The sequence below is a fragment of the Alligator sinensis genome, unplaced genomic scaffold (genome assembly GCF_000455745.1).
Source record: "Alligator sinensis unplaced genomic scaffold, ASM45574v1 scaffold989_1, whole genome shotgun sequence".
Lineage (NCBI taxonomy): Eukaryota > Metazoa > Chordata > Crocodylia > Alligatoridae > Alligator > Alligator sinensis.
This window is the reverse complement of record NW_005842266.1, coordinates 1,687,697-1,700,372: the sequence shown is the minus strand read 5'-3', so window position 1 is coordinate 1,700,372 and position 12,676 is coordinate 1,687,697.

Genomic DNA, 12,676 nt, shown 5'->3' with positions numbered 1-12,676 from the left:
CTCATATGTAAGTACTGTATCATATGTATTGTACGTGTAGTTCTAGATGTTGCTATTTATCTTTCCAAAGCAGTTGTAGTTTGCAGACAAGACTCATGTTAGAGTTCTTTTTCCTCCTAAAGCACACTGCTTTAATTTGGCTCTGGGAAAGACATTGCATGAGTATATTTATGATCCCATTGGCTCTCAGATACAGCAAAAACAACAAAATCACCCTCAGAATGGGATTCATCGGCTACTTAAAATTAACTTTGGAGTCCCTGGGGCACCAAATAGCGGAGCTCCAGGATGCAGTCCAGACACTGCATGCCATCAGGGATGGCGAGTGGGAGATAGACTCCTACTGCCAGGCCCTTCTTCCCCTGCAGGCTGAGGGTAGACCACGGCCACCTCCCAGAACAAGGGAGGACTTGAGGATCTCCCACACTGTCCAGCCAGGGGGTTGGACCAAGGTCATCAATGGCCCCAAGGCCTGCTGTGCCAGGGTCCCCTCCCCTCTGGAGCTTTGCAACAAGTATGAACCTCTTGCAGCCCCAGCAGAGCCTGCAAATCTGCCAGCTCCTGCAGGCAATGGAGGCTCACCCACAGCTACAGTCTCTGCTCTCCCTAAGGCCACTTGTAGAGTGGTCATCATGGGAGACTCCCTCCTGAGGGGGACTGAGGGTGCGATCTGCCACCCTGACCCCTTAGCCCGGGAGGTCTGCTGCTTCCCAGGAGCCCATATCCAGTACATAGCTGAGAGGATCCCAAAACTCATCCGGCCCACTGACCACTACCCCATGCTCCTTATCCACATGGGCACAAATGACACGGCTTGGAGCAATCCCAGCTGGGTCATGAGGTGCTACAGGGCTTTGGGAGTGGGGCTTAGGGGGTTGGGGGCTTAGGTGGTGTTTTCCTTGATCCTTCCAGTTTCAGGCTATGGGCTGAGGAGGGAGAGGAGGATCGAGGTAGTCAACCAAAGACTGCAGCACTGATGTCATCATGAAGGCTTCGGCTTCCACAATCACAGTCCACTCTTTGGTGAGAAAGACAGTGGTCTGCTGGGAAGAGATGGCCTCCACCTCAGACTGGCTGATCTGCTCAATCAGGCTTTAAACTAAGGCCACTGGGGGATGGGAGGACTACTGCTTCAGCAAGCCCACTGGGCAACTTTTGCAAACCCAGCAGGGGTTCAAGGGAACCCACCCCTACCCCAGCCTCAGAACAATGTAGGAAGGACTAGGGCCTCCAATGGGACACTTACGTGCCTGTACACCAATGCCAGGAGCCTGGGGAACAAACAAGAGGAACTGGTCCTCCTGCTAAACAAGAATGACTACAATCTCACAGAGATAGTGGAGACCCGGTGGGACTCCACCTATGACTAGGCCACAGGTATAGACAGCTATACCTTGTACAGGAGAGATCGTGTAGACAAAAGGGGTGGGAGTCTAGCTTTCTATGTCAAGGAAAGCTACACATCCCTGCAAGCCAACAATGGCATCCAGGGTGGACAACTGGAGATCCTCTGGGTTAAAATCCATGGTGAACATGGCACAGGGGACACAATAGTAAGAGTCTACTACAGACCTCCTAACCAGGATCAAGAGCTGGACCAGGAACTGGCCAAGGAACTGCCTGAGGCTGCACGCTCCAGATGCATGGTTGTCATGGGAGACTTCAATTACCCAGACATCTCATGGGAAGAGTGCTCGGCCAAATAAGAACAGTCACAAAGCTTCCTCATGTACGTGGATGAGCTCTATCTGACTCGAGAAGTCTATGGACCAGCGAGAGGCAAAGCACTGCTCGATCTGGTACTGGCAATGGGGGATGATCTGATCAGCAAAATAATGATCAAAGGGAAGCTGGGAGACAGCGACCATGAGCTGATCATCTTCACTATCCACCGTAAAGCTGGCAAGTCAGTCAGCAATGCAGAAGTACTCGACTTCAGGAAAGCTGACTTTGACAAGCTCAGGAGGCTTGTTGGCGAGGCCCTAAGGGACCACGACCCAAAGGGGAGGGGAATTCAGGATGAACGGTTGCTCCTCAAGGGAGTGATCCTGGAAGCACGAGAAATGTCTATCCCATCTTGGAGGAGGGGGAGCAAAAGGGCACAGCATCTCCCTTGGCTCTGCAGGGAACTTGTGGACCTCCTGAGTCTAAAAAGAAAGACCTTTAAAGGATGGAAGACTGGATCCACCCCAAAGAAGTACTCTGCAATGGTCTGGACCTGTAGGGAGTGAACCAAGAAAGCCAAGGCTGTGACTGAACTCCAACTGGCTACATGTATCAAAGACAATAAACAGTCCTTTTATAGATTTGTGGGGAGCTGGAGGAAAAGCAAGGGTAACATTGGACACCTGCTAAACCATATGGGACAACTGACAACCGACACCCAGGAAAAAGCCAACCTGCTTAATGGGTATTTTGCATTGGTTTTTCACCAGCCCCAAGGGACGGCCCCGCTCAATATGGGACAGGAAGGCCAGGGTAAGGGAGAATTGTTACCCTTCATCAATGTAGACCATGTGAAGGAACACCTTGAGAAGCTGGACACCTTCAAGTCAGCTGGCCCAGACAGTTTACATCCCAGGGTACTTAAGGAGCTGGCAGGCATCATACCTCAGCCACTGGCACAGATCTTCAAGAACTCATGGAGCTCGGGTGAAGTGCCCAAAGATTGGAAGAAGGCCAATGTAGTTTCTATCTTCAAGAAAGGGAGGAAAGTAGATCCGGGAAACTACTGGCCTATCAGCCTGACCTCTATCCTCAGGAAGATCTTGGGAAAAATTATCAAAGTGACCATTCTTGACAAACTGGCTGATAGGAACATCCTGAAGGATAGTCAGCACAGGTTTGGTCAGGCAAGACCTACCCGCAACAATCTCATCTCCTTCTATGACCAGGTGACATATCATCTGGACCAGGGGGAAGAGATTGACATCATTTATCTTGATTTTATAAAAGCCTTCCCTGGTGTCCCATGATCATCTCATGGAAAAATTAGCCAACTGTGGCCTTGGCTACATCACAGTCCGATGGCTGGGGAATTGGCCCTGAGATCGAACCCAGAGAGTGGTAATAGACGGTAGTAAATCATTGTGGTGCGCTGTGACCAGTGGAGTCCCTCAAGGCTCCGTCCTTGGGCCTCTACTCTTTAACATCTTTATTATGATATGGACATTGGTATCAGAAGCGGACTGGCCAAGTTTGCCAATGACACCAAACTTTGGGGTAAAGCGTCCACACCTGAGGACAGGATGGTGATCCAGGCCTGCATGAGTATATTTATGATCCCATTGGATCCCATTGGTGATCCAGGCTCAAAAAATGGATGGACAAAAGCCTGATGGTGTTCAACACCAAAAAATGCAAGGTACTCCACCTTGGGGGAAAAAAACCCACAGCACACTTATAGGCTCATCAGTGCTACACTTGTTAGCACCACAGCCAAAAAGGACATGGGGGTCATGATTTACCACAAAATGAATATGAGCCACCAATGCGATGGTGCAGCTGGTAAAGCAAGCAAAACTCTGGCTTGCATCCATAAATGCTTCTCAAACAAATCCCAGGATGTCATCCTTCCACTGTACTCAGCCTTGGTGAGGCTGCAGCTGGAGTACTGCATCCAGTTCTGGGCTCCATAATTTTAAAAGGATGTGGAGAAGCTTGAGGGAGTTCAGAGGAGAGCCACATGCATGATCAGAGGGCAGGAGAACAGGGCTTATGATGGAAGGCTGAGAGCCATGGGACTCTTCAGCCTGGAAAAACACAGGCTCAGGGGTGACCTGGTGGCTGCCTATAAGTATATAAGGGGTGTACATCAGGATCTGGGGTAACGCCTGTTCACCAGAGTGCCCCAAGGGATGATGAGGTCAAAATGGTCACAAACTCCTCTAAGTCCATTTCAGGCTGAACATAAGGAAGAGCTTCTTTACTGTCCAACCCCCAAGGCCTGGAACAGACTGCCTCCAGAGGTGGTGCAAGCCTTTAAGAGGCATTTGGACATTTATCTTGCTGGGATCCTATGACCCCAGCTGTCTTCCTTCCCCTGGGGCAGGGGGCTGGACTCGATGAACTTCCAGGGTCCCTTCCAGGCCTAACGTCTATGAAAAGCAAGTATTAGACCTAGCTGGAAGCCAATCTGAGTTGACACAATGAAGCATAAAGTGAAGAATTCTGAAGTTTAAGCATGGATGTTGCATGTCAGACCATGCTTGTACAGCGATTGCCTTTTCCCAAGTAGTTGTGCATTGCAGTGCCCATTGTCATGTCTGATTGTGGCACCATTGCAGGGTCTGTCACCCTAGCACCTGGTCTCCCCCTGTGGTCTCGCTCACCTGCCAGCTCTTTCCTGGCCCCCACATCATCTCCAGTCTCTCACCTGTCATGACTTTCATGTTATCTTGGTCTGTTGGAGAGGCAGTCCCTGGGGGCCAGGTGGTAACCTCATTGGTCCCTTCACTGATCGGCTATCTGCCCAGTATGTCTGCCCTCCACCTGGCATCTGTGTTCTCCTCTTGAGTGCTTCCCCTTCAAGGGAGGGATCCCTCAGGCTTGTGAGCACATGTCAGGGCTTCAGCTGTTGCAGCTTTGGCCCCCTTTTTCTCTAGCTGTCTCTCAGCTTTGGTCCACTGTCTAAGACCTCAGCTCCTGGGCACTGACCCTGCCATTGCAGGGGTTCCAGTTTCACCTGCCAGCCACAACCCCTCTGGCTTGAGACTAGCTTCTGGCATTTATAGTGGAGGAGTGCCACACAGGCACCCCTACTCATGGCCTCCTCTACCTCTGTAGCCACAATCCAGCTCTCTGGATTCAAGTTCAAAATGGAACATAAACAAAGGTAAGCTTTACCTTTTCTTGCTGGGATCCTATGACCTCAGCTGGACTTCCTGCCCCTGGGGCAGGGGGCTGGACTCAATTTTCCAAGGTCCCTTCCAGCCCTAATGTCTATGAAATCTATGACATCCATGATGCTACTTCAAAATATAAAAGTCTCCTTCACCCTGAGTTAAAGTTGCCTGCTGGCCCTACCTCCCTTGGAGCCATCTCACCCCAGCTCCCCTGGGTGGTTTGTTTGTTTGTTTGTTTGTTTGTTTGTTTGCCTGCCTGCCTGCCTGCCTGCCTGCCTGCCTGCCTGCCTGCCTGCCTGCCTAGCAGCTCTTCTCTCCCAGGAACTCCTCTCCCTGCCACATACAGGAACAAACTCCCCTTTGTATGTTCAGGGACTGGGTTTATATGCCCAAACCTGGCCTTCTTCTGACCATGTGACCAGATTTTCTGTGCCCAGAGAGCAGATGAAGCTAATTGACTCATTAGCTACCTAGCATTTTTGATCCTTGGCTCAGTGTACCTGAGCAGCTACTCCTTGCTGGCCTTCCTAGCCTTGGGTTTCCTCGCCTTCCTCATCTTCCAAGTAACAGGAGCAGGGGTTACCTGTTACACTGATAGGTAGGCAATGAAAAGTAGATGCAAGTAGCTCTGAGTAATGTATTTCTTTCTCTTGCCAGTGTTGATGGAGGTGGAACTTATGCTTTGCTTTCCTAACAGTCCCAATTAGCAGGAGACCTGGGAAGCCATAGCTATGTGAGAGCACATTACCAGATATCAATAGCTTTTTAATCGGCTTTAGACAAACCCCCTGTGAGCCAGATTCTGCTGCTCCTGAAGTTACAGGGGAGTTTTTCACTGACTTCAAGGGGCCTTCAACTAGATGAGACTGTGACTCAGATAACAAGGGCTAGTAGGTGGGACACTGGGCCATGAGTCTGAGCACTTGGAAATATTCTTTGCTCTGGCATCACCCTCATGGTTGACCTTAGGCAAGTAATTTTCCCTCCCACTCTATGATTGCTTAGACCACTAGGGATTGCTCCTCACGATGACTATGTGTAGCACCTAGCACAACCTATGTAACAGCTGTTCAGTGCTCTATAACCCACATCATAAACAGTAAGTACAAACACTGAAACACAAGTCCTTAACCTGGTCAGCATTATATTCTTTTTTAGATTGAATTCCCCATGATAGTTAAGTTGTGAGGGGTGATTTTCCAGCTGTACCATGTTGTGGAAGCCATGCAACCTCAAACGTGGACACAGACATGCTGGTATAAAATTATTTGTTCCCCTTCCCTTCAGGATTATAGCTGATGGAAAGTTTTCAATCTGATTAACTAGTTTCCTTTCAAATCTGAACCTGCCTGGTGAAGGCTCTGAGTCTTGGTGTTATTTGTCTGACCTTCAAAGGAAAGAGGAAAAAGGAAGAAAGAGAAGCTATCGTACTTCCATTCATACTGGAGGAAAGAGGGGTATCTGTGTACCAATTTAGGGTGGGCTAGGCAAAGAGACTGAAATCACTGGTGGCACATTCTTAGCTTCTCCACACTGGCCATGTCTACACGAGACGTTTTATTGCACAGTAAACTAATCTACTGCACAGTAAAGCATCACCATCTATACATGCAGGCACTTACTGCACAGTAAATTAGTCTACTGTGCAGTAAAGCCAAATAGCATTAATTGCATGTGTAGATGTGCCCACTGGAGAGAGAACTTGGCAGGCTTATACGTGGTCTTGCTTTTCAAGCTATAACAGCAGAAGGGTCTGATCTGTGCAGGATAATGGTTCATGTTAAAACTAAAAGGAAATAGAAAAAAGGTGGAAAATGGATGGGGTGGCTGTGCATAGAGTGGCAGGGACAGTGACCAAACTTAGATTACAGTCCCCAGGTACCAGCAGAGAGCTGATTCTTCAGCTCATGGCATCCTCTTTTCCCCTGCTCCATCAGAAAGAAGCGTGTAATTGGCTCACAGGCAGAAATCCAATGTTATGAGAATTTCAGCAGATACAAATTGTTTCCTGGATAATGGCTAATGACAGCTAATAGGAGCCCAGCAAATGACATGGCAGTGGCTTCCTATTTCTGTTGCCTGTAATCACAACTTCCATCTGCTATTTTCATCCTTGTGAGTAGTATTATGGGCAATTCCATTCACATTTTCACTCGCTTATTTCACCACAGACGTCAACGTTCCTATTTTCTATGTGGGAACAAAACTCTTTTTCCCCCTACTTGCTTTGATTCTGGACTAATCTGAAGAGGCACTAGCAAGTGTAATTCTAGTGACCTGACTCCTCCGTATGAGCCATTTAACAGAGTTATGCATAATACAGCTTTGCTTTTAAAATATATTGAAAGAGGAGTTATATTAAATTTATGAACTGATGAGACTGTGAGTAATGATGAATCACTGTTTAATATTTTAGTTAGCCTACCACGAGGTGAGCTATAAACTGTTTCTGCTATTTCCTGGGCTAAGAAACCAACTGGAATTTTACTAATGAGATCTGAGCCATATGAAACTGAATACACCAGATTCAAAACAATACCAACAACTAAAGAAGCTCTGAATGCATGTGTATCTCAGATAGAACCTTTAAATAGAAATTCAAGACTGAGAAGAGCAGCACTAATATCAGGAAAATGTCAGAATTATGCTTTAAATTAGAAAGAGTGGAGCTCTAAGGACTATGGTAGCACCTTTGTTAGCAACAAGCCTGAAGCAGAAAGGTTGCAGAAAAAAGATCATCCTTGTGCGTGTATGCAGGCCAGTGTTACAAGCCCAGAGGCCTGTGTTCATCAAGTAGCTGCCAGTCCAACATCATGCTTTCTAAAACTCCCAACACGACAGCTAATGCTGAGACAATGGTGAGCTTCAAACCTGCACATGTTTCTTTACCTAGGCCCAATGAGAGCAAATACATGCTTTATTGCTTATTTCTTCCATCTGGATAGCGTTGTAGCAGCCTGTCCTGAAGTTGGAGAGAGGGGCACTTGTTGGAGGAGGACAGGTTTAGCTTGTGGTAAAGGTATGTGGGGGAAGGGTAGAGTGGATGTTCTGGTGGCCCCTCTAGACCTGACATCTATTACACAGTTGCTGCTGATTGCAAAGGCCAATCATTCCAGTTTTGTAGAATCGTATAATCATAGAAAAATAAGGGTGACAAAGCTCTTAGGAGATCATCTAGTGCAAACTCCTACTGCAGGCAGGAACATCTCTTTCTAAAACATCCCTTCCAAGTGTTTGTCCAACTGGGACTTAAAAGCTTCCAAGGATGGAAATTCCCCAACCTCTCTAGATCATCTGTTCCAATACTTAACCATGGTCATAGTAAGAAAGTTATTCTTAATATCCAACCTAAATTTCCTTTATTTTCAGTTTAAAACCTTGTCCTGACTCCTGTGGACAGAGAACAGTCAATTTTTATCCTTTTTGAAACAACCCCTTTGTCCTTCCAAACTTTCCCTATATGCCATGTTTTGTAGACCTGTCCTCTTACTTGTTGCCCTCTGCTGGACTTTCTGATTTTTCTACATCTTCCTTGAAATGTGGTGCCTAAAACTGGACACCATAATCCAAGTGAGTATAATGGGGCACCCATACCCCATTTACAGTGTGGAAGTCTTGCAGGGGGGGAAAGGGCCTCTTTAAGACTCTTTAAGGGCCTCTTTAAAGCCTCTTTAAGACTTCTGTGACTAAAAGTGGAGGAGCCAGGAGCTACAGACGCTCAGGTGGGATAGGAACTGGTCAGTCTACCCCAGACTGCACCAGAGAAAGGAGCTCCCTAAGGAGCTCCCTAGGGAGGACTACTATACTTGACACCCATGAGTAAACCTAGATGGACTGGAACTGGGGTAGTCTATAACCCAGAGGGGAAGATCAGTCCTGTGAGGAGCTCACTGAGGGCAGCGGTCCTATGTGGACCTAGTGCAGGCAGCAAGCCCTGTTGAAACTAATTAATGGAGGAGGAGGTGGTGGGATTATTCTGAGTAGGCCAAGAGGGAAAGCTATGGCAATGAGGCTGGTAATATGCCCCAGCCTGTTCCATACTGCACTGGCCTTCCCTTTGGAACTAACTGAGAATTCAGGAAGACTCACTCAGGCCTGAGGACTGAGAGGGGTTTCTTCAGGTGTCATGGACTTGAGTTGAGGCTTAGTAGGACCAGAACTAGTTTGTGACCAAAAGTAGCCATTGGTTTGTGACTCCCTCCCACCCCCTGCTGCTGATTGACCTAGAGGCAAAGCCATGGCAAAAATAAAAGAGAGCAGAAATGCTCATCAAACGATGCTGCTCCATAAGTTGTGGAAAAACACGGATTCTGCATGTTTCTATGATGAACAGAAAACTAGAATCCCTGACAAACACCGAGTACAAAACAAAGAGTTAAGCAAACCCTGTAGTCTTTTCCCAGAACCTGAAAGAGTACCCTGGCTTGATGCTGCCACTTCTAGCCTCACAGCCTTCCCTCTCTCCCTCAACTCCCTTTCCTGGGAACTTTTAACTTCATCTGGACCAGCTAATCATCCTCATCAGCTCACCCAGTCCTCCTAGGTAGGTGTGTAATCTCTTTTATACCACCTGCAGATGGATTATAGTCCCTGAGACATGCAATCCCCCCACCCCCAAGGGTAGAGCACTCTTCCATTTCATTATCCCCCCACCTTCTCAGGTGAGGAAATCCTCATTCACATGTGCCAACCCTGGGTGGTGGTGTATTGCAAAGCCAAAAGGCTGCAAAGCTAGGTACCACCTCATCAGCTGGGGGTTAGCCTCCCTCATAGCACTGAGCCATGTTAATGGGATGGTCCATGACCAACTGGAAATGAGCCCCTAAGAGGTAGTAGTGAAGGGTTTCAACTGCCTTTTTAATTGCCAGACACTCCTTTTCTATTACATCATACTTTTGCTCCTGAGGAAGGAGCAAAAGTATGGGATGGGATGTTCCCCATCCTCAAACTCTTGGGAGAGGACCACTCCCAGGCCTTGCTCCAAGGCATCCATTTGTACAATAAGCTCCTTTGTCAAGTACAGACTGCACGGGACCAGTGCATTGCACAGTAGCCTTTATAGTCCCAAACGTGTCATATTTGGGTGACAACTGGACCCTTTGTAGTGCCCCTTTTCGCAACCGGCCTGTTAGTGGAGTAGTGATGTCAGCAAACTGCAAAATGAACCACCGATAATACCTTGCTACCTTACTTTGGTTGCTTTTTTGTCTTTGGCAGTGGCAACTCTACCAAGGCCCTTACCTTGTCAATCAGGGGCCTGATTTTGTTATTGCCTAGTATATATCCTAGGTATTTAGTTTCAGTGTACCCCAGGTGACATTTACTCAGATTGGCTGTGAGCCCAGCTGCGTGTATTGACCGCAACACCTACCTCAGGCACTGGAGGTGGTCTGCCCATGTGTTTGTAAATATTACCACATCGTCTAGATAGGCAGCTACATATTCCTCGGGTGGGTAGAGTATTTTGTCTATTAACCATTGGAAGGTTGCCGGGGCTCTGTGTAGCCCAAAAAGTAATGTCTAGCAGGGGTACAGTCCCCAGGGCATTGCAAAGGGCATCAAACAAGATGTCAGGTCCAAAAGTATCTGCCTGCAGATGGACTGTAGCTACATGCATGCCTATGTCTCAGAGACTGGGCAGCGAAACCCAAACCTAAGGGGATATGTGATCCTGGTCAAAGTCAGAGATGCCCATGTTATGGTGCTTATAGACTAGGCTTGGGCCAGACATTCATGCATGAACAACTTATGAATCCAGCAGACATTCAGATAGGGGAATTTGCATATATTATGTGCATTCATGGGGATACCCGGCCCTACTCTGTAATGCACCTAAGTTTGACCATCGGGGGACAGGAAGGCCGCATAAGGGTGGTGGTGGCCCACCAGTTGGGATCCTGAGGAGGCAGAAATTCTGGGAACTTTGAAGCCCTTCAGGAGAGGGGGCTGGATCAGGTAGGGGAAGGCCAAGAGTTCATTAGAGACCAACAGACCTGGTATATGGGACAATTGGGTCAGATCAATGGAGTCATCATAAATGTGTGTCTAGCCACCCAGGATCCTAATTTTGAGCTGTGGGGGGACCTTTTGATGAGGGTGGCCAGGGACAAAACCACAGAGGCTCTGTGGTCACAACTCCATAAATAGCAGATGAATATCCAGTTTAATTTTAAGTTTGGTAATTATATCCTGCGTACAATACGTGAAATATGGTAAAAGCCTTAAGTCTAATGAGATCCATAGCAAGGAGGACAGTGCTATTAACTAGCAAGCAAAGCAACAACCTTGAACAGACTCAGAGCATTGAGAATGCTGGATTTCCAGGGGAAAAAAAGGCCTTGAACAAGCATGGAAGCAGTGGAAACAAGAAATGAGTATGTACACAGGGCTGACCTAGGGGGCAGAGGGAGGAATGAAGAAGAGGAGGTAAAGCATTCTTATTATCTCGCTAAAGAGGAAGGAGTTGCAGAGAATGAGACTCCACTTCTAGGCATGATGTCTGGAGCACTGGAACTGACCTGTTCAAGAACTGTAATCCCAGAGACAATGAGCCTAGGAAGATAGTGTTTGTTTATCCAAAACCAACTAGCAAATCCATGATCCCATACTCAAAGACATGTCCAGTTGTGGGAAACACGGTTCCCATTCAAAAGAGAAACTGCTGTGAGAAACAGATCTAACCCTGGAGATATGTCTCTCAACAGCCACATGGTAGGATTAAAATGATGGCCATCAGTAATGCCAACAAGCACACAGGCTCACACTAAAGCAACCCAGGAGGCAGGACAGATGGACAAGCTGAGAACTTGCTTGCCCTCTGCAAGCTGAGGGCAGTCTTCAGGCAGAAGCCACAAGAATGTTGAACTAAACCTGTGACTGACAGGAACAAATCAACATCAGAAATACCCAGAGCTCCCCCCTACACTTTCTGGTCCTTGCACTACTTATGGAAGCTTTGCGCTTCTCCTATTGTGCAATCTGCCTACCCTGCCTGGCATTTCCCCTCTGGAGCATCAATCTTCATTGGCATTAGAACGGATCCTCCCCATGGAGGGGAAGAGCAGAATGAGGGAGCTGTGACCAGGAGAAAGCAGATGTGGTCCAGGTTCAGTCAGTTACCTGGAAACAGCAGCAGCCAGTGTATCAGCCTCTGATTGAAGGAGAACCAGCCTGACCAGTACATGACAAATGTGCACGGGCCAGGTTTGTGCCACCTGTATATACATGCACTCTTTTGCACTGCACTAGGTGAAATATAGCTGTGCCTAAGGAGCTGGCCTGACATGTTCAGCCTTGGCCTTCCAGTGCCCTTCCTATGTCTTTATTTCTCTATCGCCACTGACAACTGCACTATGCTTCTCATCTCCAACCTTAGCTCCTCTGTCTCCTTCTAGCCCCAATATTCAGCCTTTCATGAAGGACCATGAAATGTGTGTGCATGCACGCACACACAGAGGACGGCGGGTGTCCATCAGTCCTGTTACTTGTTTCTCTGTAGTGTCGGCAAGACCCAGGCCTTCCTTGCCCTCAGTCCTACTGCTCAGTCCTACCCCATCAGTGCCCCATCCCACCTGCCCCAATAGCTGTGCCCATCTCACCTCCACAGTCCCCAGCTGCCAGCTCTCCCTGAAGATGTGCTTTCATCTCACTCTGGCGGTACAGATCAATAGGGCTATGCGAAGCTTCGGGTGGTGATTTGATTCAGAGGAGATTTGGCCTGATTCGGTGGCCAAATCTTTGAATCTGAATTAAATCAGGAGACCAATTTAAAGGTCCAAATCAATTCAAAGCTCTCTGAATCTTTGGCAAAGATTCGGGGAGCTTCGATGATT